This window comes from Cydia strobilella, chromosome 8, assembly GCF_947568885.1.
Source record: "Cydia strobilella chromosome 8, ilCydStro3.1, whole genome shotgun sequence".
In the NCBI taxonomy this organism is placed as follows: Eukaryota; Metazoa; Arthropoda; class Insecta; order Lepidoptera; family Tortricidae; genus Cydia; species Cydia strobilella.
This window is the reverse complement of record NC_086048.1, coordinates 17,853,593-17,880,900: the sequence shown is the minus strand read 5'-3', so window position 1 is coordinate 17,880,900 and position 27,308 is coordinate 17,853,593. Positions and strand designations below refer to the sequence as shown.

The 27,308-nt window shown below is 36.1% G+C and overlaps 1 protein-coding gene across 2 annotated transcripts in view; it reads right to left on the bottom strand.

The window, feature by feature from the left end:
* Positions 1-27,308, bottom strand: part of LOC134743746 (terminal nucleotidyltransferase 5C) — a 331,263-nt gene that overhangs the window by 21,446 nt on the left and 282,509 nt on the right. The window lies entirely within an intron of this gene.

Genomic DNA, 27,308 nt, shown 5'->3' with positions numbered 1-27,308 from the left:
TACGTTAAAAAGTTGGTACAAACCTTCAAGAAAAAAGCGTACTGTCTTAAAGGCCGTAGGCAACAGTAATTGCTTGCCAACAGGCGAATAGTTGGCTGAGGTTGAATGAGGGCCTAGCCAAGATGACAATCGTTTGAGTCCGCGGCGAACGAAACTAATCTCTCTATCAGTCTTCCATATTAGTGTATCGTTCGCTACGACGCAGACGATTGACAGCTTGGCTAGGCACCGAAGAAATGTATGACTCCTGGCGGTCTAGCATAAGTTGCGTTCTCGTGCGTGAGTCCATACTTGAAGTTGCGCTAGATGTATGGATCCGAGTCGCGCGCGAGAACGCAACTCATATAAGCAGGTCAGATCAATTTTATATCGATTTCAGGGTTCACAGAGTATGGCTAAGGTAAGTATTCAGTGGTTTTATTAAGCGTCTACTACAAGTGCATACATCAAACTTTTAGTTCCGAGTACCGATGTCATTAGCCAACCAACTAGGAAGGCGTCAACGTAAATTACCTACCTTCATAAAAACATTTCAAAAGGTCACTAAATAGTGTCGCAAACACTTTAATTACTGTATATTTAAAAACTCATCTAAATAATATAATGAAGGAAGTCGACTTATCTATGCAATTATCTTGTTTTCGATAAAATTTAATGGTTTGCATAAAAATGTACAATTCGCAATAATATTACGCTCAGACTGCGAACTGAATGAGACAAATAACTTTGTTGCGTTCAATAACAATGATGGACTTTCAACATACTCTTTGGGTGGTGAAACAATTCAATTCTGAATGATTAATTTATTTAGACAATGTAATCGTCTCATCCCTTATCCCAATATTAGGCAACCCGATTTTTCTTTTTTTCTTTGTGTAAATATTACTTTGAATTACCTATCTATAGTATTTTTCACATAGTACGGATACGGTGACAGCTGTTATCTCCATACAATTTATAACCTTAAAACGCAATAATGGGTTGTTCAAAAAGTCATTACAGTGTCGTAGGCGATCATGAAACTGGAATCAGGAAAAAAAAATGACACGCATCTAAACTTGGGTTGCCCATGCTGCTATACGTCCCCGTACGCCGGGACATGACCCCTTTTGAAGGTTGGTGTCCCGGTGTCCCCGCCAATAAGTAAATTGTCCCCGTCAACGTCATGTCCCAGACCTATTACATGTTGCAACCTTAATCTAAACTAAAATCTATAGATGAATTTAAACTTGAACTGCTAAGAATGCCATCGTCAGCTATTCCGCTGGTGCTGGTATTCGTTATACTTACATCTCAGTCTCAGTGCATTCCTAAGCACGACAATTAAACACGTCCTCAATGAATAAACTGGAGTTATGACGAAAACGAAATCGCGAACGTCCGCTCGTTCTGTCAAAAACGAAACGCCACAAGAATGTACGAAGTTTGAAGACACTTGTGACGTTTTTCCATTGAGAGGGGACGTTCAGAATGTTTATGCTAATGTACATGAATATGCATTGGAATCGAGCTTCACGCTCCGCCGGTATCGGATATCACTCGATTGAAACAATCGAATATCGAAAATGATTACCGAAACATTGTTGAAACAATGTCTTCAAATTTATAAACTGAAATAGACATCATACACTAGTAATGTAGTATAGGAAAATTGACATACATTAAATGGTATAGGCTTTATAGAGTATAAATATAAACATGAGTAAATTATGAGGAAAGTTATGAACAATGTTTATCTGTGGCACCAATAAAAAAACTTAAGACAAAGACTAACTTGCAGTTTATAAATGTAACATGTGCTTGTTTAATTTTTATAGCTAATATAAGAGTAAGTATAAATGCTATTTTGTAAAGCTTGCATCACTCCATTCATACAGTTTTTTTTCCTAATAAAAAAGCGGTAAACAATCTGTTTTCCCGCTATAACAATGGCATGTGTACTTGACACCGGCGACCTTGATCGCGTTCGGAAACCTGAACCACTCGAATGAATTACGCAACTCCATTCGGAAATCCGCTAACTCTCGTATTCGAAACGAATTTGTAGAAGTTCGAGAGGTTACGATTTCGATATCGAATTTTATTAGTCGACAAGTGTCAGGAATATCGATGGGAAAGGTCAGTTTCATATTTCCGAATATTTTATTTCAGCAAAACGGTGATACGGTATCAATGAAACGAAGCGGCTGCACGCGTTCTGAATTAATTAAACTGGTGACATTTTTAAATGCTATCAAATACTAGTGAATTGTAGATAAGTATAGCAGAAATAAATTAGTGAGTTTATGTAAATCAAAATTGACCTTATACGAGCGTAAGCAAGCTTCTATCTACTCCACGGAATAGGTACAACTGACCAGTTCTCCTCCAGGGTCCTCCTCCACCACCGGTTAAGAACCATTGTTATAATAGTGTTGGCACGTAAAGAGATTACGAAAGAGCCCATAGATTTCCTATTTGCATGTTCCCCGTCCACGTTCCATTGAACTCAAAATATTCCTCATTAGGTCACATTTCCAGAGAAACGTAACGTTTCATTCCACGACTACTTTCGATTTCGTGCCGCTCGCAATTAACATGGGCCAAGCATACGCGCGCGTAACGGAACTGCGGGAGCGTTCGGCGTTCTCAACTCGGGAAGGAAGCCATTTTCACTTTCTTTTAAATTATTTGAGCGTTCTAAATTCGACCTGATTTATGCTGACGGCGTGCGAGTCAGCTGTTCGACGGTTTATTTCAAAAAGGACGTAACAGCCGCAGTATTTTTGATAGGATAAATTGTTTTATTAAATGGGTGTCGGGGAAGTTAACACCTAAAGAACATTGGGTCCGACTGGTATTCATGTCAGTGTCGTTTAAGTTAAAGGTTGTGGAATGTGTCTGTTGTAATCGATATTGCAGTCCTACTCATCCTTCGTCATCGCATAGGAATTTTAGTCTTAAATCTGTGCCTATACATATAACTTGATAGATTAAAACATTCCGTAGTATCTGCATTTTAAGTGTTCACTTAGATATTGGGATGACATGGCGAATAAGTTAATTAAGTAATTCAAATATTTATACACAGGTATACTGTGTTCCTTCCTTATAACTACACAAACAAGTTTGTGAATGCACGATATAATTAAGATAAGAAGATATATAATTAGCTCGAAACAATCTCGGTGTACAGAGTAAACAATATACGTTGACCTTTATATCTGGCGTGGTAACGCAATCGATGGTGTAGCGTGGACAGATTCATTGGAAAAACTACCTTATGACCAAAGTCTTATAGTTTAAATCACAATAAATGGAAAAGGCAATTAAGACCTAACTCCCTAAGGCTATATGGACCAGTTTTTTAACGGTCTCAGCAACTCAATATTAAACAAATAAAACACAAATAAGACGTTTTAAAACCTATAACGAGTTTTTAAATGCATAACTAGGTACTAATATGTAGCAAGTTAAATTATTATTATAACAGTTTGTGGTCGATTAAGTAAAAGGCGACAAGCGTTTACTGCATTGTCAAAAATATCTTAAGCGACATACATATATTAGCTGCTTTTAATGTTGTATGATATTAAAAAACTTCGTACGAGTATATGGTATATGAACTGGACCTAATGAATTAATCATACACTAAATTGATTCCTTATTCGCAACAGTTTTAAATTAAAGTTTTATAATGCATATGTACAAACTGCACAGTAGGTAGGTATTGAATAAAAATGCGTCGCGAATCAATAGAAAACGCGATATTAACACAAGTGTCGATCTGACGTCATTTTTATTTACAGCGCCGCGAGAATGGCTGAAAGTTACCAAAAAGTTAAAAAAGTTTTGGAAATTTCGGGAAAATTTCACAGGAAACGTTCATTTTGGAAATGGAAAATTTCGATCCCCACAAAAAAATTGGCCAAAATTGCTTATAGTTGTTATGTTTTTCGAATTATTTTTCTCACTGCATCTACATTCGAGAATGTCTGTTTTGCCCTATGGTTGACTGGTAGAGAATGCCTTAAGGAAAATTTTGATCCCCACATAAAAATTGGCCAAAATTGCTTATAGTTGTTATGTTTTCTGAATTATTTTTCTCACTGCGCCTATACATTCGAGAATTTCTGTTTTGCTCTATGGTTGACTGGTAGAGAATGCCTCAAGGCATTTGTACCTACTTATTTTTTATTGCGCAATAAAGTTTAAAATAAATAAATAAAAATATGAGAACAATCTGAAATGTTTACATGAGGAATCTTTTCAAAAGGGCTTATATCTCTATGAACACCATACAAAAATAAGTCCTTTGAAGAGACACTCCTCACATGTGGAAATTCCGAAATTTTTGGAAACTTAGGACGGCACATCAGTAAGTTTGCTACTTCCCTAGTAGCAGACTCACATCGTCTTGCCAAAATTATAAGTTTTCTAATGACGCGCGAGACCAGACATCACAGACCATGGGACCCTTCAGGACGCACTTTTGGGGTTAAGTGACATTATATTTTTCACCACACTAGCTGGTAAAGGCTCTATTGATTGTTCAAAAACTGATGATAAAGTTGCATTTTATCCACATGTGTGGCAAAGTAATCTGATGCAAATTTTGAGTTGTTTCCTTATGTTGGCTCGTAGAATTGACTTTTAAATGATGATTTTGAATGAAAAATGTTTAATACAGTTAATTTAGATTTGATTTAGTTTGATTTTAAATAATATTTTTCAGTTAGGATTCTCGCTAGGATCGCTTTGGTGTGGTGAAAAATGTTGTATTTCACTCGGTGGCAAAATTTGTTTAAACCTCATGCCTTGAAACTCTCGCAGCGCTCAAGATTCCACTTTTCGAACCACTCGCTACGCTCGTGGTTCAATTATGGAATCTTTCCCTTGCTCGGGTGTCAATATTGTGCACGAGCGGTTAAACAGCAACTTTGCCCCCTTGTAAAATAAATAACTATTATCTGGTTTATGGGATTATCATGTATGGCCGTGAATGTTAAAATGACTATTAAACGTGTTAAACTGAATACAATAAAGGACATTTATGTCCCACGAATCTTTTATTTGTATGTTTTTCGCGTCTGAAATTAGTTTCACGCTTTGTGAGCATTCTTTTCGATTGTTCGTAAAAAGCCTGGATCATATTCGACATTCGGCCTGATTCGAACTTCAATATACCTATGTACGTCAAATACTAGGTCTAGATACGATATGGATCGGGTGTCAGTCTAGTGACGTTTTTGTTTAAAGAAACGCAATTGCAATTCTGAAAAAAAAACTGGTTTTATATAACATTACCAACAGCAAGATAGGTAAGTACCTTAAAAAAATAACAAAAGGGAACTTCAAAAGATTTTCATCATTCTGGGGTAAAAAAGGTTGCGAACCACTGGTTTAGATCCTTTCATTGAAACAGCCTTTTTTAACGTCGGAAAACTGTTTCACGCTCCGCGGGCGTTTTGTTCAGCGCCTGCGTTGCGTTTCCACGTGCAGGTGTCAGTAACCTTTTACTTTTTATGTGCACGAGCAAAGATGGTGACCGATTGCGAAACGTTTTATTGTTTAATGGTAGAATATGCCTTTTATCGGAACGCATCTCTGGCCTGGTCGACACATATCGTGAGGTCAACATTGGGAACGCTATCATATCCAAATATCATTTTTATGGTTCCGTACTTCGAAAGGAAAAAACGGAACTCTCATATGATTACTGTTGTCAGTCTGTTCGACCGTCCGTCTTTCAAAACCCTTTATCTCGGGAACGCGTGGAGGTATCGAGTTGAAATTTAAACGATATACACAACTCTACGGCCCCTTGAAGCTGTAAAATAATCACTATTGTATACAACTAAAATAATATTTTTTTCACTATACCTAAATAATTAATGAAAATTGGTACTACAAAAGACATCAACGCGCAACTATTGTTGCCCGTTTAGTCTTTTCTGGGAACGCGGCGGCACATGATTGGTCAAATTTTGATAGTTGTTATTTACAGCGCATCGAAATGAATATTTAGTTGAGTTGGGGGCCCATAGGCCATACATGAAAAGTACGCAATTATAATTTGGTATACGAAATCTCAATTCAACCTTTACAGTCGACGAGTTGAAAAACATCTATTTCGCCACTCAAGGAAATTAAAATTTGGCAAGTAATATCGTCTTACACTACAAGTACAGGGAAAGCTCTTAAAACTATACATTTGTTTAAAAAAAAATTAACTAAATAAGAAATAAGTTGAACTTGTACGGAACCCGAGGGTTCCTCGGTGGGCAAGTCTGACTCGCACTTGTTCGGGTTTTATATACTCCCCACTTATTTTCTAGAAATCAAGATTTATCTCTTTTTCTGTTTTACTAAAAATCAAGAAACTGAACGATATTACTTATAAGAATTTAACAAATTTGAATACGGATCTAATTTGGTCTTATTGATGAACCTTAATAAATAAAAATACTTATGCATAATTATAGTACGTCAGAACTAAATCATATCATAGCTCACTTATGTGTATATGTAATATGGGCCTTGTTACCTGAATAGATTTAAAAAAATGTATCTCTCACGTGTTTTAAATACTATTTATTGACAATTATCTCATTCACCTGTCTCAGATGTCAATAACATGTGTCTTTTTTTGTTAGGGTATCAGTTTAAGGTTGAATTTCGAATGCATAATTTTGACGTCTGATCTATAAGCATATCGTCGCTATACTTACTCAACCTCATATCTGCACCAATCATTTGATGGAAATGTCGCTTTTCTTTCATTCGGAATACGGGTGGTTTTGTCATCAAATGAGTGTTGCAGATACGAGGTTGAGTAAGTACGAGTATAGCGGCGATATGAAGGTTAAATCGTGTACTAATTGTAACTTGATATTCTCGTTCACGTTGCATTATACACGTGAGTTATAGCTTAATTCCAATGACTTTCATTGATAAAAATGGCTGGCATTCCATTTGAAACTACGCCGTGCGTTTCAGGGTTCCGTACCCAAAGGGTAAAAACAGGATCCTAATACTAAGACTCCACAGTCCGTCTGTCGGTCAACTGGCTGTATCTCATGAACCGTGATAGCTAGAGAGTTGAAATTTTCAGATTAAAAAGAAAAAAATTGTACGGAACCCTCGATGGGCGAGTCCGACTCGCACTTGTCCGGTTTTTAAAATGAGCTACACGTTAACCGATCAATTTTGGACCTCATGTCTTTAATATAAGGTTTAGGTATTGTCAGTTAATAGTGTGGACGATGGCATGGCCTGCGAAGGAAAGGGGGTAGTTTGCTTAGGTATATGGCCCCGTGGATATGTATCTCACAGGCCGAAAAAACGATATACTCGTATTATGTACCTACGCGTATAGTTACCCTACCTTTAAAAACCTACAGACCCTTTTTTGATGAACCACACACGATATAGTCCCTTCAGAAAACCTCGACAGGTACATTCCACTGGTATAACCATGAAATGAGCATAACATTTCGTCGCTATACTTACTCAACCTCATATCTGCAACAATCATTTGATGGAAATGTCGCTTTTCTTTCATTCGGAATACGGGTGTTTTTGTCATCAAATGAGTGTTGCAGATACGAGGTTGAGTAAGTATAGCGGCGATTTCAACTCTCCAAACATGCCTCCAGGGTTGTCACTGTCACGCTTGATCTTGAGTCGAGCGGTGCCAAGCGTTGCCTCAGAGCTGTAGGACGCCGCGCCGTTAGTATGCGCGCGACGACCCTATCCTTGGCCCGATCTCGTGAGTGATGTACTTAGCCAATATATTCTTAACAGTGTAAAGCAGGGCTCGGAACCGGTATTTTTTAAAAACCCCGAAATAGCCCAATATTTTGAATTTTTTATGCTCATTACGTAGGACTGAATCATGTGTTTAGGAAACAATTTTGCATTATTAAAACGTCCCATTAAAAATGAAATTATAAACACAACGAAAAAGAACGTAATAATACCGGTATTTTTGTATGGAGCAAATACCGGTTTCCGACCCCTGGTGTAAAGTACAGTATAATTTTGATTGCCGTAATCTGCTACTAATCAGAAATATTTTCACATTTCGTTATTTTGTGCAGAATGTGTACGACATTCTATTGTCCAGTACTACAATAAAATTATGGTTAACAATTTCAAAATTATGTTTTTTTTTGTTTTGTCGAAGTTTATTCTTCCATTTATAAAAACATGTTGCCTTAGCACTAAGTACGAATTTCAAATGACAGTCACACCCTCATCTGAACTTGAGTAAATTTTGTACCATACATAGTTATCAATCCTTTGATATCTATAAAAGCGTGCTACGTGGGCGATCTCGTTACGAACGCCAACGCCGTGGGCCCGCCGCGCCGCGCCGCGCCGCGCCGCGCTGCTTCGCGTTCGCGAGTTTTTCGCTTACGTAAGACGCTGCGTTAAAGTCGATAATTATGAGATTTATGAGACATGTCGTTGCATTCATTTTATCACTGTTTTAAAATAAAAACAATCGTGAGACCGTAAACTAGTAGATGTTGTGTTTTCGTGTAGGTATATAAAATGAATGAAGTCAGATAAATGAGTTGTTTACTATACATATATAGACTAAGTACCTATAGTGTCTGTGTAGTGTGCAAATACAGAGACATCAATCAACATATAGGTACTCGTAAAACACACTACGGCATTAAAAAAAAAAACAATATATGTACTCGTATCTCTGCTACAATTATATGCAGTGATAGTAAAATTTTACAAATATTTTCCAGACATATTTACATCGATATTGTTTATGTAAATATTTCGTGTTTGAAAACACGTGCTTTTATCACATATTAAACGCGCTAAACATACTTGCCTGATAAGATACCTACTATTTTTTATATAATAAACAACAGACTTTAATCGACCTTGGCCTAATAACTACTCGGTTTTGATGTAACCCAACCTCTACAGCAATAGTTATTTGTTATACAAGGGTGCAAAGTTGTATTTGACCCGCGAGTGTTTCAACACACGAGAAGTAAAATACATTTGCGCCCGTGTGTAACACATAACTTTTCACCTCACTATAGCGAGGAAAGTGCAACATCCACAGGCGTTAGATCATCTTCATCACTGGAATCACTCATTTCTTTACGATATTATAACAGAAAACTCTGGAAGTTGTGTATTTTTACGCGAGTCGGTACGAAAAGGTTTTAAGTAAAAAAATTGTTGACAATGTTGACATTTCTGATGTATGAAATGTCAACGATGCGTTTTGAAATTGCATCGACTCAACTTGTGCGTTCAGAATTATATTTAACATCATTATAAAATAAACAAAATAAACGTTTCTTATGGAATTTTAAGGTTTATGACTTAAAATTATTAAATAAAGCTAAATTTGGTATTTTTTATTAGATTCTCAAACCATTTATTTAATGATAATTAATATCGAACGAACCATTATCATGAGCGTTTTACGTTTTGTTATCTGTTAAGCTACTTAAACACGCTCCATCCAAGGTCAAATTACTTTCCCCACTAGTGGATAAAACGCGTTTTTCCCCGCTTGTATTGAAGGATAAACGACAACTTTCCGAGCTAGTGAGGGGAAAAAAACTTTGAAGATCAGTAAATCAAAAGATATCCTGGTAATATAATACAAAGATAAAATAGGTAGTTTGAGGGTCTTCTTTTAATACGGGTCTTTTGAGGTAACATAAAATAGTATTTTATACAATCGTGATATAATAGAGAGCTTTTCAGTCGAGTACCGTGTTTAAGCAACGAAGCTTGCTGAGTTGCTTAAGTTAAGGTACGAGATTGAAAAGACTATCCAACGTTGAAAAGAGTAAGGTTGTAGTGTTGCATGTTAAGTTGTAATACACAGATTATACTCGACGAGTAGAAAAAGGAATTTTGAGAATCAGTCATAAACTGTGATTTAAGAAGGTACAAAATCAAGATAACAGAGCCTTGGGGGAAAATTGGGTGAAGGACGTTTGGGTGCTGCAAGGACATCGTTTTACTGCAAGGAAATCTCCGTGATATTTTTCAGTAATTTCTAAAAAAAACAACTCAGGAAAATTTTCCTTTATGTACTTTTAATTTGCAACGCATAATACCTACTTTACATACTCTGTTATCGCACCGCACTTGGCATAATTATTTAACATGTTGTTATGGAAAAGTATTGTTATCACAGCGGAAGTTGATAAGGTTTTCCGAGGGGCCATTAGTGCCGCTTATCACTGATAACAATATGAGAAAGTTTCAACTGATAAATAGTTAAGGCCGTTCCATCGGTTTGCCGCTGTCTTTGTCACATTTGGCAAGAAAGAACGGGAAAGAACATACGCGCCAAGTGTCAATTTTGATCGAATTTTGTCGGTTTTTATTTATTTTAAAAACGTTACCTTACAATATCGAAATTCTAAAGCTATGAAATTACTATTTATGTTAAGATTGTTTTTTCTTCTTTTCACATAATAAATAACCGAGTAAAGTAGGATTAAAAGTCCGAGTTAGAGGTGACTTTGGGAATTAATAGTATCGAGCGAAGTGTCATAATTCGTGTATCGGAAGCTATGTTGTTAAAGATAATATAGTCAAGAACTACATATATTTTTTCCACGTCTAGGAATATCAACGCCTCTTAGAAAAACATGATCATGTAAGGAGATTTTTCGCCTTCTGGCTCAGGGAACCGCCTTAATATGGTTTAATAATATACTCCGCCTGGTACTCTCTTCCGAGACTCGCGAATCACGTGACTGACACAAGCCTACGTCATCGTGAACCTGTGAACAGCATGATGACGTAGACTTGGGTCAGTCACGTGGTTCGCGAGTCTCGGATGAGAGTACCAGGTGGAGTATATTATTATACCATGGTTAAGGCCAAATTGTCCTAAAAACATAGTGCCATAAATTAAATATGTCAGGCTTTATTAAGCCTTTTAAAAGTCGCCGAAGCTTTATGTATACTAGTAGGTAAATAAATTCTCGAAATAAATGAACTTATTTCGAATACAATACTTTGATTACGGGTGCATGATTTTATTATGTATACCCTTTGTACTTCTATCAAATTGAATAAACTAACTTGCCAACTTGTGACTAGTAATTATTGCCTCGTATTTATTTTTAATAAATAACGTTATATATATCCGTTTTTTTTCTTATCCCGAAATAGCTATGTTTAATTATTTTATGCACGTAGGACTGAATCATAAATTTATGTAACAACTTCGTATTATTAGATTGTCACATTAAAAATGAAATAATAAACTAAAGTACGAAAAAGAACGTCATAATACCGGTATTTTTTGTATGAAGGTAAAACCGGTTTTAGTGCTCATATTTGATAATTCATCAAACCTGTTTCATTTTTGATGATGTCTTTATACTGAAAGGTGCCAACAGCAAACTATTTACCTGTAAAAGAAAAAAAAAGCATTTAATAAAAACTTAGACCAGATCAAATCAAAATTCATCTCAACAAACACTATGATACAATTTAATTTTCACCACACAAGCCGTAAAGACCCTCTTTATCTTTCAAAAAACGGACGAGAAAGTTGCATTTTATTCACAAGTGGCGAAGTAATTTGATGCAAATTTTGAGTTTGATTTCTGATGTCGGTGAGAATTGACTTTTAAATGATGATTTTCAATTAAGGTATTATATAACATTAATTTGGATTTGATTTGGTAGAGTTGGTAGCAAAGTTTGTTTAAATAAGAACAATATTTTTTTTTAATTTATTCTTTTTTTTAATTAATTATTCATTAGGCAGAAACCTGCTGGAGTAGGTACATTCTGTTTTTTTAGCCAATACCTGCTCGTTGGCTTATGTCAAACATTCCCGCACCGAAAGCCCCGATCCCCGATGTATGCTATCGAACATTTTTCACAGCTAAAGTAAACAAACGCACGGAGAATATTAATAATAGCCTAAATAATTTATTATAGAGCGCCCGCCGCTTCGCATACTAAAGTCTCCCTCAAAGGACCCATCTGCTATTTTAATTTACATACGCTAAGAGCACGGGCGCCGGAAAATGAGCAGAGTAACAGATCATCAACGAATAACGACACAGCAAACAGACAACCAACGCGATGATTACCTTATCAAAATATTTAGTTAAGTTTTAGCCTTATTGTTAGTTTAATTACAAGCTAACGCAACTCTGTTCAAAAATCAAAAAATAAATAAATCAAAAAGCATTTATTTCGTTAAATAGTACATCATAACACTCTCATGGTTGGGACTTCCTAGTAAGTATGTATAATACCTGTGACAGATTAGATTAGATTAGATTAGATTAGATTGTGTGTGTGTGTGTGTGTGTGTGTGTGTGTGTGTGTGTGTGTGTGTGTGTGTGTGTGTGTGTGTGTGTGTGTGTGTGTGTGTGTGTGTGTGTGTGTGTGTGTGTGTGTGTGTGTGTGTGTGTGTGTGTGTGTGTGTGTGTGTGTGTGTGTGTGTGTGTGTGTTCCTATCCTACTCATCATCCTAATAGAATTTCTGTATCATCATACGTTGATACTCTGTTTAGATTTAAAATCTTATTACTGTTTATTTCACCTTATTGTTCATAATCTAGCGTAGAAACGACAACTTATCTCTATAGCGTTACACTTTAACTTAATTTTTTATCGTTCTGCACACATGTTTAAAGTAATAGTCCAGATCTGAACTGTATATATAATATTGTAATTCCGGCAATTGTCTGAAATTTGTTTCGTGAGCCAAATAAATAGTATAAAAGTGCACAGTATCTCTTATTAGGCAGGTGTGGCAGGTCCTAATATTGTTAGGAAAATATCACTTGGACGACTATTTTTCTCTTCAACATGTTTTTAATACAGCAACATTGGAAATAGAACATTGGTAATCACCTTTTATGTAATGCCGAAATGAAAGTGTTTAGCAATTAACACCATGAGTAATAAAAAACTACTTTGAAAGGGTCACTTAATATCACAGCACTCAGCCACCAGCAGTTTTTTTTTGCTACAGTCAATTGTCTAAAGTCTATTATCACGCATTTTAGTTCCTTTTGTTCTAGCTAAACAAAGGTTTGTAAATGAGATAGTCGGACAAATAATGTTTCGTAAACTGTCCACTGGCCATTCGTGTACGTGAACGACGATAATTAAAGTTTAATTGGTAAACTCTCGCTCCACGTCCCGATTGTTTAAAGTTGTTACTCTGTTCAGTTTCTTTACTTGCTAATACCAATGGTAGATATAACTCCGTAATAGATGGATACAGTCTAAGGAAAAAACGTGCCTCGAAAATCACGAAAATTTGATTTTCGATCAGATGGCGCCACTAGTTTTGGCCTACACTCGTATAGAGGGCGTTGACTGTTTCGTTTGTTATTTATAATTTTAACGCATACCAGTGAAAGAACATGGGTCAAAATCATATAAAAATAAAATAAAACTATGAAAACGGATTATATCGCGTATATTGAATTTATAATACATCCCGACGTTTCGAACTCTTTACAGCGTTCGTGGTCAACGGGTGACTGCCCACCCGTTGACCACGAACGCTGTAAAGAGTTCGAAACGTCGGGATGTATTATAAATTCAATATACGCGATATAATCCGTTTTCATAGTTTTATTTCATGAGTAACTATCGCGGTAACCGAAGACAATATCATATAAAAATAATTAATGCAAATAAAAAAATAATTTATCCATATTTAAATACATTTTATCGTATTTTTATAAATATTTATTTTTAGTTTTAAAGTGTGTCGACAGATGGCAGTGAATTTACTGGCGTTACAAAATTTACTATGACAGTACCGCTCTAGTATAAGTTACTCTATGCTGATACTTTGGCTGCATTTTAGGACCTGTTGATGGAAATCTAATTTGAATTTAGAACGATAACGGTTAACTGACCTAAATATAAAAAGGACGGAAATTTAAAATAAAAAAAGATGATTGATGGAATTAAGAAGCAATTTTGTTTTCAATAAAACGTTTTTTGATTACCCGTGTTCGAAATTACCTGGAATTAATTTCGATTTAATAAAAAATATTATATTGGCTGGCGTTTCAACGAATTTGATTTCATTAACTATTTTACGGAAAATTAAATTCAGTCAAACACTGTTGATGCTATTCAAATATAATATAGGTGACTCGTACTTACTTAACTAACTTAACGTAACTTACGTAACCTAACGTAACTGGTCAAATGTGACCGTCGCCGTCCTAAAAAAACTCCCCCGTCCCGTGAGACTACACAATTTTGAATAAATCGGTTCGATATGTTTCGGTCCATGAAATCGCCACATTTCATGGACATGGACAAACATATCGAACGATTTATACAAAATTTTGTAGTCTCACTGGAGTTTTTTAGATCAAATTTTTGATGTTTAGGAGCCATTTCGTATTTCAACTTTTATATTCTTAACATAATTTGGTTATTAACTTGACACTTGCATGCGCACGATGTACTGCGAGTAATGCCAAATTAATCAAACTATCATTGAAATCATTGCAGTCGGAATGTGTATGGGCCACCGAAAATGCTACACTTGTTAATGTAAGGATACAACGCTCACGACGATTAGGTAAGATTGCGACGGCTCAGACCAAACGTTTAATTAGTTAGCCTTGCTCGGATACTGTTAGCCTTAGGTTACATGTTGCTCACGATCATGACGACCGGTCTGGCCTAGTGGGTAGTGAGTAGTGACCCTGCCTATGAAGCCGATGGTACCGAGTTTGAATCCCGGTAAGGGCATTTATTTGTGTGATGACACAGATATTTGTTCTTGAGTTATGGTTGTTTTCTATGTATTTTTATATATATCGTTGTCTGAGTACCCACAACACAAGCCTTCTTGAGCTTACCGTGGGGCTTGCTCAATTTGTGTAAAAATGTCCTATAATATTTATTAACGAAATTTATTTATTTACGAACGCGAACGCCGTGGGCCCGCCGCGCCGCTTCGCTTCGCGTTCGGGAGTTGTTCGCTTGCGTAAGACGCTGCGTTATTTTTATTTCAAACGTAACGTAACAAATCCCAGACATATTTATTAATAGACGAGTTTGTAACAAAATAAAACCGTGCCCCGTGTTTGACAGATTCGCTGTACGGTTTCATATTTGTCAAACATATTTGTTGCGGCATCCGGATTGTCAATGTCAGTACAGCGCCAGCTATTTGTCAAATTGAAAGTACAAATTAGAATTAGGCTTTACAAATCTTCTACAATTAATAACATTTGTATGTATAATATTTACAACATTCTGTAGCGTATGTGGAATCTGTCATACATGCGATTCTATATTTAGAACAGAATGCACGGCGCTCGTGAATGAAACATGCGTCGCGTCTACCCGTCGCGTCGCGAACATTTAATATTGGCGGAATTTCGGTTGAATTTAATGTAATTTAGTAAATAAGTCGAATTTAGTGTTGTTTCTGTATAATTTTGGAGTTGCCGTGTACCTATATCTACGTCGTCTTAAATTGCCGTCTTTTAAAGATTTGTTAATATTTTTCCGTATAACAAATACAAGTTATATAGTAGGTAGGTTGGGTCTGCGTCGCCCAGAAGGTCATAAATATGGTAAAGGTCTGCGTCGCCCAGAAGGTCATAAATATGGTAAAGTTTGCCGTAAATATGCAGTAGGGTGTCCCTTATACTGTGATTTTAAAAATTGTGATGATTCTATTGAATGAGGCAAAGAAAAAAAGTGTCCCCAGTTTTTTATACAAATTTTGGCTGTCGGTTTTGTAACGGTCCATACAAAATGTATGTGATATAATGAGTTAAAAACTGTCATATTCTTGGGGACACATTTTTTTTCTTTTTAAATTGACAGTCCTCGTGATTCTGAGTAGAAATAACCCCAAAATTGATGGATTTTCGAAAAAAGTAAATAGTACACTTAAGTGAAAATGCCCATAAATTAGCCGTATTTATGTGAAAACATGATCAATAACGTGTCTTAAAAATTAAATTAAAATTAAGATTTGTACATAAACGCCGTTAATCTCATGAAATACACTAATACAGACCCGCAGTCTGTTTACACCAATTCTGAGTACGAGTGTACGTAAATCAATCTACCTTCCGACGTGATTTTTACGCGCTGAAAACGTGAAGTCCGCACGCGCGCACCGCGTGCAGTGAAAATGTCGCGTGCGCGCGCACCGATATGCGCGCGATGCGCTTACACGTTACTTTTACAATGTGTTTACGCTTTTCTTTACATTGTTGCCGAATTTGTTGGTTCGTCGCGCTTGGAATATTTTTTTGTTTGTAAAATAGTGGCGTAAATTATGCTATTATACCCATCAAAAAATAAGCCATATGGATGTAGGCATACTTTGAAATGTGGAATCCATTTCTACACGTAATTATATCCTCCTAAGGCAAACAACAACAAAAAATTGCTACTTAAATTTGAACCCACAACGTAAGAAAGAAAGTTGATTTTGTTTTGTTCGAAAATCGAACGAAACAAAATAAATGCAACTGTTCCAATTGCAAATGATTTACATTTCATCGAACTTAATAAGTCCTATGTCCTTGAGCCTTAAATAGGAGGTTAAAATTTCAATGGTTTTTACACAAGTAAAACGTTTTTAGCTTTAAATATTCAGGAATATATTTTCATCCCAAATGGTAGAAATAACGATATGCAGCGAATTTACAATCCGAAAACGTATTGTATTGTTCTTATAAATTGATAAGGAATGAATAATCAAATAGGAATCTTGATAGGTATTCATCATCATCATTGGCCTTCGAGTCTATCACTATAGTTTTTTTCTGTTCTTATTTGCTGACAGTTCGGTTTGACCAACTATAGACAAAAAAACATTTTTTTTTTTATGAAATAGGAGGCAAACGAGCATACGGATCACCTGATGGTAAGCGATTACCGCCGCCCATGGACACCCCTTTGTACTGTCAAAGGTAAAACAATGAACCTCCAGTTTATTTCAGTCTCAGTAGTTATTCTCGGATTTAATAACGACCGTTATCGACGAGCAAGGTCAACCGATCGTTTAGTGTAAAAATATTGATAAAACCGTTGACGTTACGTAACGTTTGACGTTGGAAAACGTTAATGGTCCAAAATTAACGTCACGAAACTCATTAGACTTGTACATGTTATGTTTGCCTTTAAATTTAGATCGTGATTCTCGAATAACTATGCTTGTGGAAATAACTATCATTATAGTGTTCTTGATATGTAAATTAGAACATTTTAAGAGGCGAATGGAAATAATGATCGACAAATGGTAACATATACAGGTAATAAAATTAGATAGGAATTCGTTTAATAAATAAATGTATCTGAGGGCCTTCGCTAGCTGGCGCGGTTGCACGGAGCGGGTAAGCGGTTTTATTTTACATCACAAGTTTAGGGGGAGGGAGGGGGTCAAGAAAAATGTGACATGTTGTGACATAGGGGAGAGGGGAGTCACAAACTTTGTGACGTCACTTTAACTTCATCAGTAACCGAAAATTTGTTTTAATAATTTTATTCGCTGTACAATTAAATAACAAGTTTTTGCCTTTTTTATTTGTTAATTTTTTTTTATAAAAAATATTATTGTTCAGCTATTAGAAGAAAAAAAAATGCTATGCACTTGCACATGTGAAAATCATGCTCGTATTTCGCAATACATTGTCCACAGTCAGAGTTCACAGGCCAGGCATTTGATAGCATACAGATTTCGATCGCAATCAGGATAAAGAACGAATATAAACTTTAAACAAGTAAAAATTAAGTCGAAATTAGAATGACGCAAAAGTATGAGTTGGAACCATTTCAGTTTCATGGATCGCTATTAAACTATTACGACGTAACGAAAATGTGACTTGTTAAAAACAAAATGTTTGCTATTGCAATATCGGTTTTATACTATCGTTTTAAAGTTTAAATTTAGTTTGACATTTAATGTCTAAAGATGATGCGCCATAGTATGCATTTTGTATTTAAATGCGAAGATTGGTATTAGAGTAGGTTTCGTTATGTTATACGTAACATTTTATAGGTGTGAAGTAGATGTATCAAGAAAATATTTGGTAATAGCTATTGGTCACTTTTTGTTGAAGTTTTCCTTTCTGTAGGTACCTAAGTATTTATAACTTGAGCAATTTTCTGTTGCATGCAAAAACCTTATGATTCTTATGAAGCCATTAACCGTTGTGTTACATTTTTTTAGGTTAATATGCTGTATATTTTTTATGCACAGTCAGCAATACAACAGTCAATGTGTCATCATCTTCCTCGCGTTGTCCCTGCATTTTGCCACGGCACGGCTCATGGGAGCCTGGGGTCCGCTTCGCAACTAATCCCAGGATTTGACGTGGGCACTAGTTTTTACGAAAGCGACTACCATTAGACCTTCCAACCCAGAGGGGAAACTAGGTCTTATTGGGAATAGTCAGTTTTCCTTCACCGAAAAGTGAATGGTAAATATCAAATGATATTTGTTACATAAGTTTCGAAAAACTCATTACGAGCCGGGGTTTGAATCCGCGACCTCCGGATTGCAACAACAATCAATGTGTAAACAGGCCTTAATGTGAAGGTCAGTCACATTTACCCCGCAGTCACACTTATCCGTATTGACCTTATCACACTTTAAAAAATGAAAGCCATTGACCAAACGAGGTAGCGTAACAAGGCAAATTGGTAAGTAAAAACTTTGCCATATGATTGGATGGTAGTTAGTAATTTAATTAGGTACAGTAAAACGTCAAAGATGAGTTGTAGAAAAACCCACTTTTTTCCTGTATATAAGGAACTTAAACACAGTTGAATTTACACAATCTTATGGTTTTCGGGAGCCCTTGCGGATACACTTCGACCCTAGGGGATCTTTTGTGCAGTTACCCCCAGATCCGTCCGCTACTCAAGAGCTTTTTCCACCATCCTCATACAATACTTATTATCTCAATTGAGGATGAGCAAAATTTAGCTCATATTATTTTACTCCGTCGGTATTTGGTACTGTTTTCAAAAAGTTTAGGCAACAAAATATTTGTTGACATTCTATGCAAAAAGTAACTTGTAACAAAGGTTTAAAACATTTTCAAATAATTTAGTTTTAGAAAATTTTTAGAGTAAGTATGAAAAATTTTTGAAGTACCTAAAAACCTGATTATAACCGCTGCAAGTAAAAAATCAAGTAGGTACGTTTATATGAAAGCAAACGTAGATAAGACAATAAAAAAATTGTTCATAATAAACAATTTAAGGCACAAAAACGCTCCAATTCTTTGTTAACCCATGTAAACATCCTCGCACGCCGACAAAAATGTAAATTCGACCATTTACGCACAGAGTTATTATTCAAGTGATGTAATTCGGAACGAACGTTACTCGATATCGTTGAATTTCAATCGAGAAACGTTTCAATAAAATGCGCGAGTTATCTTTCAACGGGATTTAAATTTTTCTTCATAAATTAATTTTTAACAAGCAGAAACGTCTGCGAAAGATGCTATTAATCTTACAATAAATTTAAAAGTGGAAAAATTACTGCCTAGGGAGAGACTTCAACTCACGGCCTCTGGATCGATACTCCAGCGCTCTGCCAACTTAGCCACCAAGACCTCATCCAGCGAATCTTTCCACCATATGGGTCTAGGGGACCCTAGTGACATCTACCGTAAGCGCGTTACACTTCTTAAACGGCCACTGACCGAGGCCAGAGGCCGTAATTTTTCCACTTTTAAATTTTTTCTTCATAAATATTCGTTCGGGCTATCATTTCACCTATTTTTAACTCTCGCCGCAAAAACCCTCGCTCCCCTCGGTCTTATAAGTTTGACCGCTCTGTGTGTGTCTGTCTGTGGCACCGTAGCTCTAAAACGGATGTGACGTACCGACTGGATGCCTTTTTGGATTGCCTAAGACATGTTTTATCAGTTCGTCCGTTTTATTGCGCTGCCGGTGTTTAAATTTTTTAATTTAATCAATTATGATCTAGATTCTAGACAGTAAAAAACTGAACCACTTTGTCATTCCTAGACCTTCACTACGCCTCAATACTAAAGCTGTTTTTACGTCAAGTTAATGATAACACATTTATTGCAGTAAAATATAGGAGTTATAAAATATCAAACATGAAATCACCACTAGAAACATTAGCAATACTCAAGAAATCATTAGGTAATTAAAATGAATGTCTTGGATTCTGCTTGACGTTCTATGTAAAAATTCCATTGCTCATCGACGTCGTTTCAGCCGATTAACAATGACAGCTTTATAAACTGATACCTATAGATGACATATATTGAAGAAAAAGTGACTATGCCCTCCAGTGGTGAAGGCCGAAAACACAAACCAAAATATTTAATAAAATCATTTGATTAGTTCCGAAAGTTGCGTAGGTAGTGACAGCACAAAATTCACAAAACAAAATTAGTTGTGTCAAGGCAATAATATTCTAAATCATTTGTAGGTTACGTGTTTCCAATTGCTCAACTGTATGTCATATGAATGGTCGGTCCGAATAATTGGGGTTTTCCTTCCCGAACAAAGAACTGTGTTGCTGTAGGTACACTTGCCACATAGTCGTATTGACAAATCTGTAAACACAAATATATTATGATAAGGAAATTGGGATTACTTATATTAACCTGATAGTGCAATAGGTCTTCTTGGTACTTAGTTGACCTAGCACTAGGAAGTTTGTCCCGCGGTCATTAGTTACGTGAATGTAGATTATCGCCCGCCTATTTAGGTATAATCTTGGTAGGTATGTTATAAAATAAAACTATGAAAACGGATTATATCGCGTATATTGAATTTATAATACAATTTCTCTTTGGAATTTTTCTTTGTAATTTTTACCGTTGTACCGTTGACCACGAACGCTGTAAAGGGTTCGAAACGTCGGGATGTATTATAAATTCAATATACGCGATATAATCCGTTTTCATAGTTTTATTTCATGAGTAACTATCGCGGTAACCGAAGACAATATTAGGTATGTTATAGTTTTATAGGAGTGAATTTATAGGAGCATACATAGATTTAGAACATTTAGGTATTTTATATGTGATTTGTATGTGCCCAATTACAGTGGTACCCACGCAGAATTGAATAGATTAAACTAACAGTAGCAATTTGAAAATAATTGTGTATGAGGCATTTTTTATTTTAAATATTTCATGAGACGCCTTGCTCGTAAATATATTTACAACACTTGCTCGTAACATGTAACTTATTGAACCGTTTTTAGATATTAAACACGCGTGCTTTTTCATTATATTATAGCATTGTGTGTAATGAATGATAATCCGACTGACTTAAGAAAGTAACGATTGCTAAATTATATGTATGGAAACGGAGCCTTCTTAAATAGGTCGAGTAGATTTTACCACGCCGACTTGCGGGCGCCGGCGCCCCGCCGCCCGCCTGCCGCGGCCCGGCCGGCCCGCCCGCGGCAGGGTCGAGGCGCGGCAGGCAGTATGACAGATTTTAGACTTTTACTGTTTTAACAATTAAAATTTGATTAATATGAAAGTTAGATCAGTACGGTTTCACTCACTATTATTTTTAGTCGCTTTTGGCGACATGTTTCGGATTCACGACGCACAGCCGCCGCGGACACTCATGCCTGAGGAAGGATTCCCAAAGAATCCGAAACGTCGCCAAAAGCGACTAAAAATAATAGTTAGTGAAGCCGTAGTGATCTACATATTTTGAAATATGTCTCACGATAGTTAAATTTCGAATATGAAAGTTTTTTTTTCCTCGCAAGTGTGTTGAAAAACGTCGTATGAAACGCGTGTGCATTGGTCATTACACACATCGACTTTCTTATTGTTAATCCATTGATATATACAATATCGCCTCGTGTGTAACCAACGTAGCACACTTGTATCACAATGTACTATTATATTTACCTACAAAACTTTGCCAATTTAACTTGTTTTTAAAGCAAGTGGCTAGCCACAGATACGACGCGCTCTGCGATAAGGACACCGCATCCGTACTATTTCACTTACAATGTTGTCGCTGGCTGGTTGTTGTTTATGGTCGAGTTCACAAACATGTTTACGAGCCAACGTACCAAAATAGATTTACACGAACTTATTGTCAGTGTTTTACTGCCGTGTAATAGTTATTTACGATACAAGTGCGGAAAAGGGGAAATTCGAAACAAGTGACGAAAAATTAAAACACGACCGCAGGGAGTGTTTAAAAACGCCGTGTTGTGTTGTAAAACGTTGTACAATACACATATGAAAAGGTAATTCGCAACTCGTGTCGATTTAAAACACCCTTCGGTCGAGATTTAATTTATCGCTACTCGTTGTACTCGTAAACTCGATTGTAACAAACCTGCTTTGCTACGCTAAAATCCTGCGCGAGTCCAAAGAGTTCCAAACTATAGAATCATTACCGGGTCTAACGCGATTAAATTTCATTATATTACCTTGTTTCCGACGTTTCTGCTAGGTTGCACTAGCTGTGGTCACGGAAGACTGACGTCCCAGCCATGGTATATTAATATGCTTCGCCTGGTTACTCTATTCCGAGACTCGCGAACCACGTGACTGACACAAGCCTACGTCATCGTGAACCTTTTAACAGCACGATGACGTAGCCTTGTGTCAGTCACGCGGTTCGCGAGTCTCGGAAGAGAGTACCAAGCGGAGTATATTATTGTAGCACGGTCCCAGCAAAATGTCAATAGAGATAGTGGTAGTGGACACTAAACTTTTTTTATGTGATAGCAAACGAGCAGACGAGCCGCCTGATGGGAAGCAGTCATCGTCGCCAATGGACATAAGCAACATCACAGGAGCCACATAAGCATTGCCGACCCTTGAGAACCCTAAATACCCGCTTCTTGAAGAACCCCATGTCGTAGCGCAAAGGAAATATGGAGGGTTGCCCCAGGAGGCAACTCATTCTGCATTCTGCACGTTCTGGAAAGAAACGAGCGAGATGCTCGCTTATTCTTGGTGTGCCATGTATCTAAGTGAGGATGAGCTTTGCTCCTTTGGCGGGAGGTGCGGTGATAGAAACGAGACGATGGCACCAGATCAAAGTTCTTCGGAACATTCCCCATTGTACATACGGTACCATCCGGTACCATTAAACTACCCGACATTAGTTTATATAAATGTTCGGGGAAGACAGATAAAATTTATCTACCCGTTTCTGTTTCATGTTTACTGTCCACGGCACGACACACGGCAGATATATATATATATTATGTTCTATTTATCTACAGATAAATAGAACATAATTATTTCATCATCATACTTATGTAAGTATGTAAATAAATATACCAAATGATTAAATTATCAGCCATATCTAATCAGATTGGTATAAAGTATGAAAATAATACAATAACGATAATCGCAAAATAGTTTTTAATAAATGCACCCAATGCATGCAATGATTTAAAAAATAAGATGTGTAGCTATAATAACAAATTTCATTTATTTATTTCATAATATTGTTAGGGGTAAATAACGTTTCTTACATACCAGGAGTCGTAGCACGGTACGCTTATCACCATGTCTGTCACGTTCTAACAAGTATGTGAGTGCGAAAGTGACGGACTTAGTGATAGGGGAAACCATGCTGCGCGGGCAGCTCAGCCTAGTTTACCTAATAGTCATCGAATATATTATTTTAACTTTCAAGCAAACAAACATGTATTATAATAATGCTGTTCTTATTGTTATCTTCGTAGCTGGCGTCACCGATACTATACACTCGGCAATTAATAATGCAATTAAAACTTAACACTTGGCAAATCATGTGATGAGAATAAACAATTAAAACCTTTGAGAAACGATAACCTGTATCATTACCACGAGTTTGACACTGACATACCTACCTAGTCGCTAGACTGCGTAAACAACTCACAATGCATCTCCCTCGTACCATAGAGTAACTGATACTAGAGCGTTACTGTCATAGAAAATTTTGTAACCCCAGTAAATTCACTGCCATCTGTCGACACACTTTAAAACTAAAAATGAAGATTTATAAAAATACGATAGAATGTATTTAAATATAGATAAATGATTTTTTTTATTTGCATTAATTATTTTTATGATTTTGACCCATGTTCTTTCACTGATATGCGTTAAAATTGTTAAATAACAAACAAAACCGTCAACGCCATCTGTACGACTGTAGGCCAAAACTAGTAGCGCCCTCTGAACGAGAATCAAATTTTCTTGATTTTCGAGGCACGTTTTTTTCCTTAGACTGTATCCATCTATTACGGAGTTATATCTATCTTTGCTCGTACTGACATTGGGGTAAGCGAGCACTGCGTTTGAGTTGAAGCAGTCGCTAGGTAGACGGTACTGGGGGCATAGCCAAAATGACAATCGTGTGCAGAAAACGAAAGGAAACGCTATTGGCTCTATTCTCTCCCATATTACTGACAGCGTTTCGTTTCTCTGCGAATTGTCATCTTCGCTAGGCCCGCGGTTACCTACGGTATTTTTCGTAAAGAACAATGTTATTACATGAATATTGTTCGATAAAACGGAGGTTCTCTTGTCGGCGCGTTTATATATTTTATGTGTGACCACGCATAACTTTTTACAGAGGTCCGATTTTGATAATTCTTTTTTTATTGGAAAGGGTCCCCGAAGTTGGTCCCATATAAATTTGGAAAAAAAAATTCCAACCCTAAGGGTAGGAAAACAGGGCATGATTCATTATTCACTCACTGTTTGTAATGCATGAGCACGCATAACTTTTTACAGAGTAGCCCGATTTGAAATGCATGCGCGAAAAATTATGAAAGTATTATTTTGAAGAAGTAGATTAAGTATCGTAGAATTAATAGAGGGTAATAGGTATGTCTGGCCAATTTAGAAGAAAAAACCGTGTGACCTAGCATTTAACATACTAGTAGTAGCAAATCGTTACATACAACTTAAATACCGGAATAAAAAATCTAAATTTACCTGACTTAGCGTTTTAATGTTTAGTGGATATAAATGGTGCTATAGCACTTATAATTATTTATTCCTAATTATAATGTCCGTTTAATATAAAATCCGTATTTACAGATTAGATCCAGTTAGGTACATGTCTCGGCTAGTAAATTTTTTACATATATATACTTACATTCTTAAACGGTTTAAAAAACAATTCACTTAAAGCGTTTAATATTACGAATTATACCTTAACCAGAACTGGTATCGGTAAATACCAGTCTATGTAAAGAAAGTCAACATTTGCTTTGTTACCTCATTTCAAATTTAAAATCGCAAATGAGTTTCGTATCTATAAACTTTCTACCGTTCGCGAATTAGAATCGTACACATAACGCTTAACATGTTTCATATAGTAAGCATAGACTAGACACACATACAAACATATAAAAGTGATAGATAGGTCATTTTTATCATGTTCTAATCATAAATAAAAGATATTACCTACTTGTATTATACTGTAAACAGTCCAAAAACCAGAATACATCAATATAGGTTTAAAGATATTTATTCTCATAAAAGACATACAAGTCACTTACACGAGAACAGAGTTATAAGTAAAAGTTATCCTATTTACGGTAGCATTAAAGTCGAGCTCGAGAGGTACACGCTCACACATTTTTTTTTTTTTTTTTAAGGTGGGTAGTGGTTTAAAATGTATTGCGATAATTTAGTTTTAAACGCATTGAATGAGCCTGTCCCTCTCAGATCAGACGGTAATTTATTATAAAGCTGTGCACCTTCATATGTAAACATTTTTTTCCCTAATTGTGTTCTTATCTTCGGTAGCACAATGAAACTTGCACGACGAGTAGTGCGTTTGGATATTTGCTTCTTCGTTATAAAGGCTAAGTTAGTATGGAGTGCGCTGTTTAATATTTTCCTAACAAGAATGCTGGTACTATACATATACAATTGTTTAATGTTCATTAGGCCAGTTTCTGCATATATACGCGTGGTAGGTGTTAGACGGTGATAGTGAAAAAGAATTTTGATTATTTTATTTTGGAGTATTTGTAGGGGAGTTAGTTTGGTTTTGGCTGCGCTGCCCCACAGCTCAATCAAGTAGAGTAGGTGCGGTTTAATTAGACAATTATATATGGTATAACGTAGCTTATGCGGAATACAGCCTGATATGCGTCGTAAAGAACCAGTGATTGACGATAATTTTGACCTTATATGTTCAATTTGAGTATTCCACTATTTCTGCGCTATCAAAAATTGGGGTTATTTCTAGTAAAAAAATATCTTACTAATTTTGTAACCCGCCCATTAACAAGTCTTATAATTTTACTCGTGACTTGATAACAGTCCCGGTGTACTTCTACAAGTGAACTCATATTAGAAATAAAAGAAAGTTCCAAATGCAAAAGCGCTAAAATTGCTCTGGGTCTTACGAGGATAGAATTTCCTCCGTGGAAGCGGTGGAAGTGAAACAGCCGTGTTTGGAGATCGCAACGCGTGAAAAATACGAAAAAGTGAGACTTCCGCGAAAACGACGAAAAACAATCGGACTTCAAACATGGCGGGTAAACCTCACATAACACGCAACTAACTCAAATTTCTTGAACTACCCGTGCGAAGCCGGGGCGGATTACTAGTTAGCAATAAAACCGTCTTTGTCATTTTTAATATTTAAATTCCGTAAAAAAGAGTATTGTTATGTGTCTTTAGTATTATCCTTTTATCACTTTAATGAAATAAAATAATAATATAACATTGAGAAAACATATAGCACACATATAACCTTGGAAACGAAGATTTATTATTCAAAATATATAAAAAATTTAACTTTACAATCAATCAATCTTGATTAATTTAATTGGTGTCACAAACAAGATGCAAAGAGCTGATAAAAACAAGACAATGGATAAAAACATAAAGCAAATTTAAATCGATCGCGGATCGATTTACACAATCTTTTGTCATCATGTGGGTAAGAACATAACAATTGGATTGGACACCGAAGGACACAATACGGCGCAAAATGTGTAGATTTCACGTCATAACGCCCACACCCCAAGACTTACTATACAAACACTAATTATTTTATAGATAGGCATATTGTATTTATTTATTTTATTAACGCCGTTCCATCGGTTTGCCACTATCACTGTCACATTTCGCGAGAAAGAATGGGCAAGACCATGCGCCAAGTGTCAATTTTAATCTAATTTTGTCGATTTTTATTTATTTTAAAAACGTTGCCCTACAATATCGAAATTCGAAAGCGGTCAAATTACTATTTAAGTTAAGATTGTTTTTTCTTTTTTTTTGTTTATAGTGTCACAAAAAAATAACCGAGTAAAGTTGGATTAAAAGTCCTAGTCAGAGGTTACTTTGGGAATT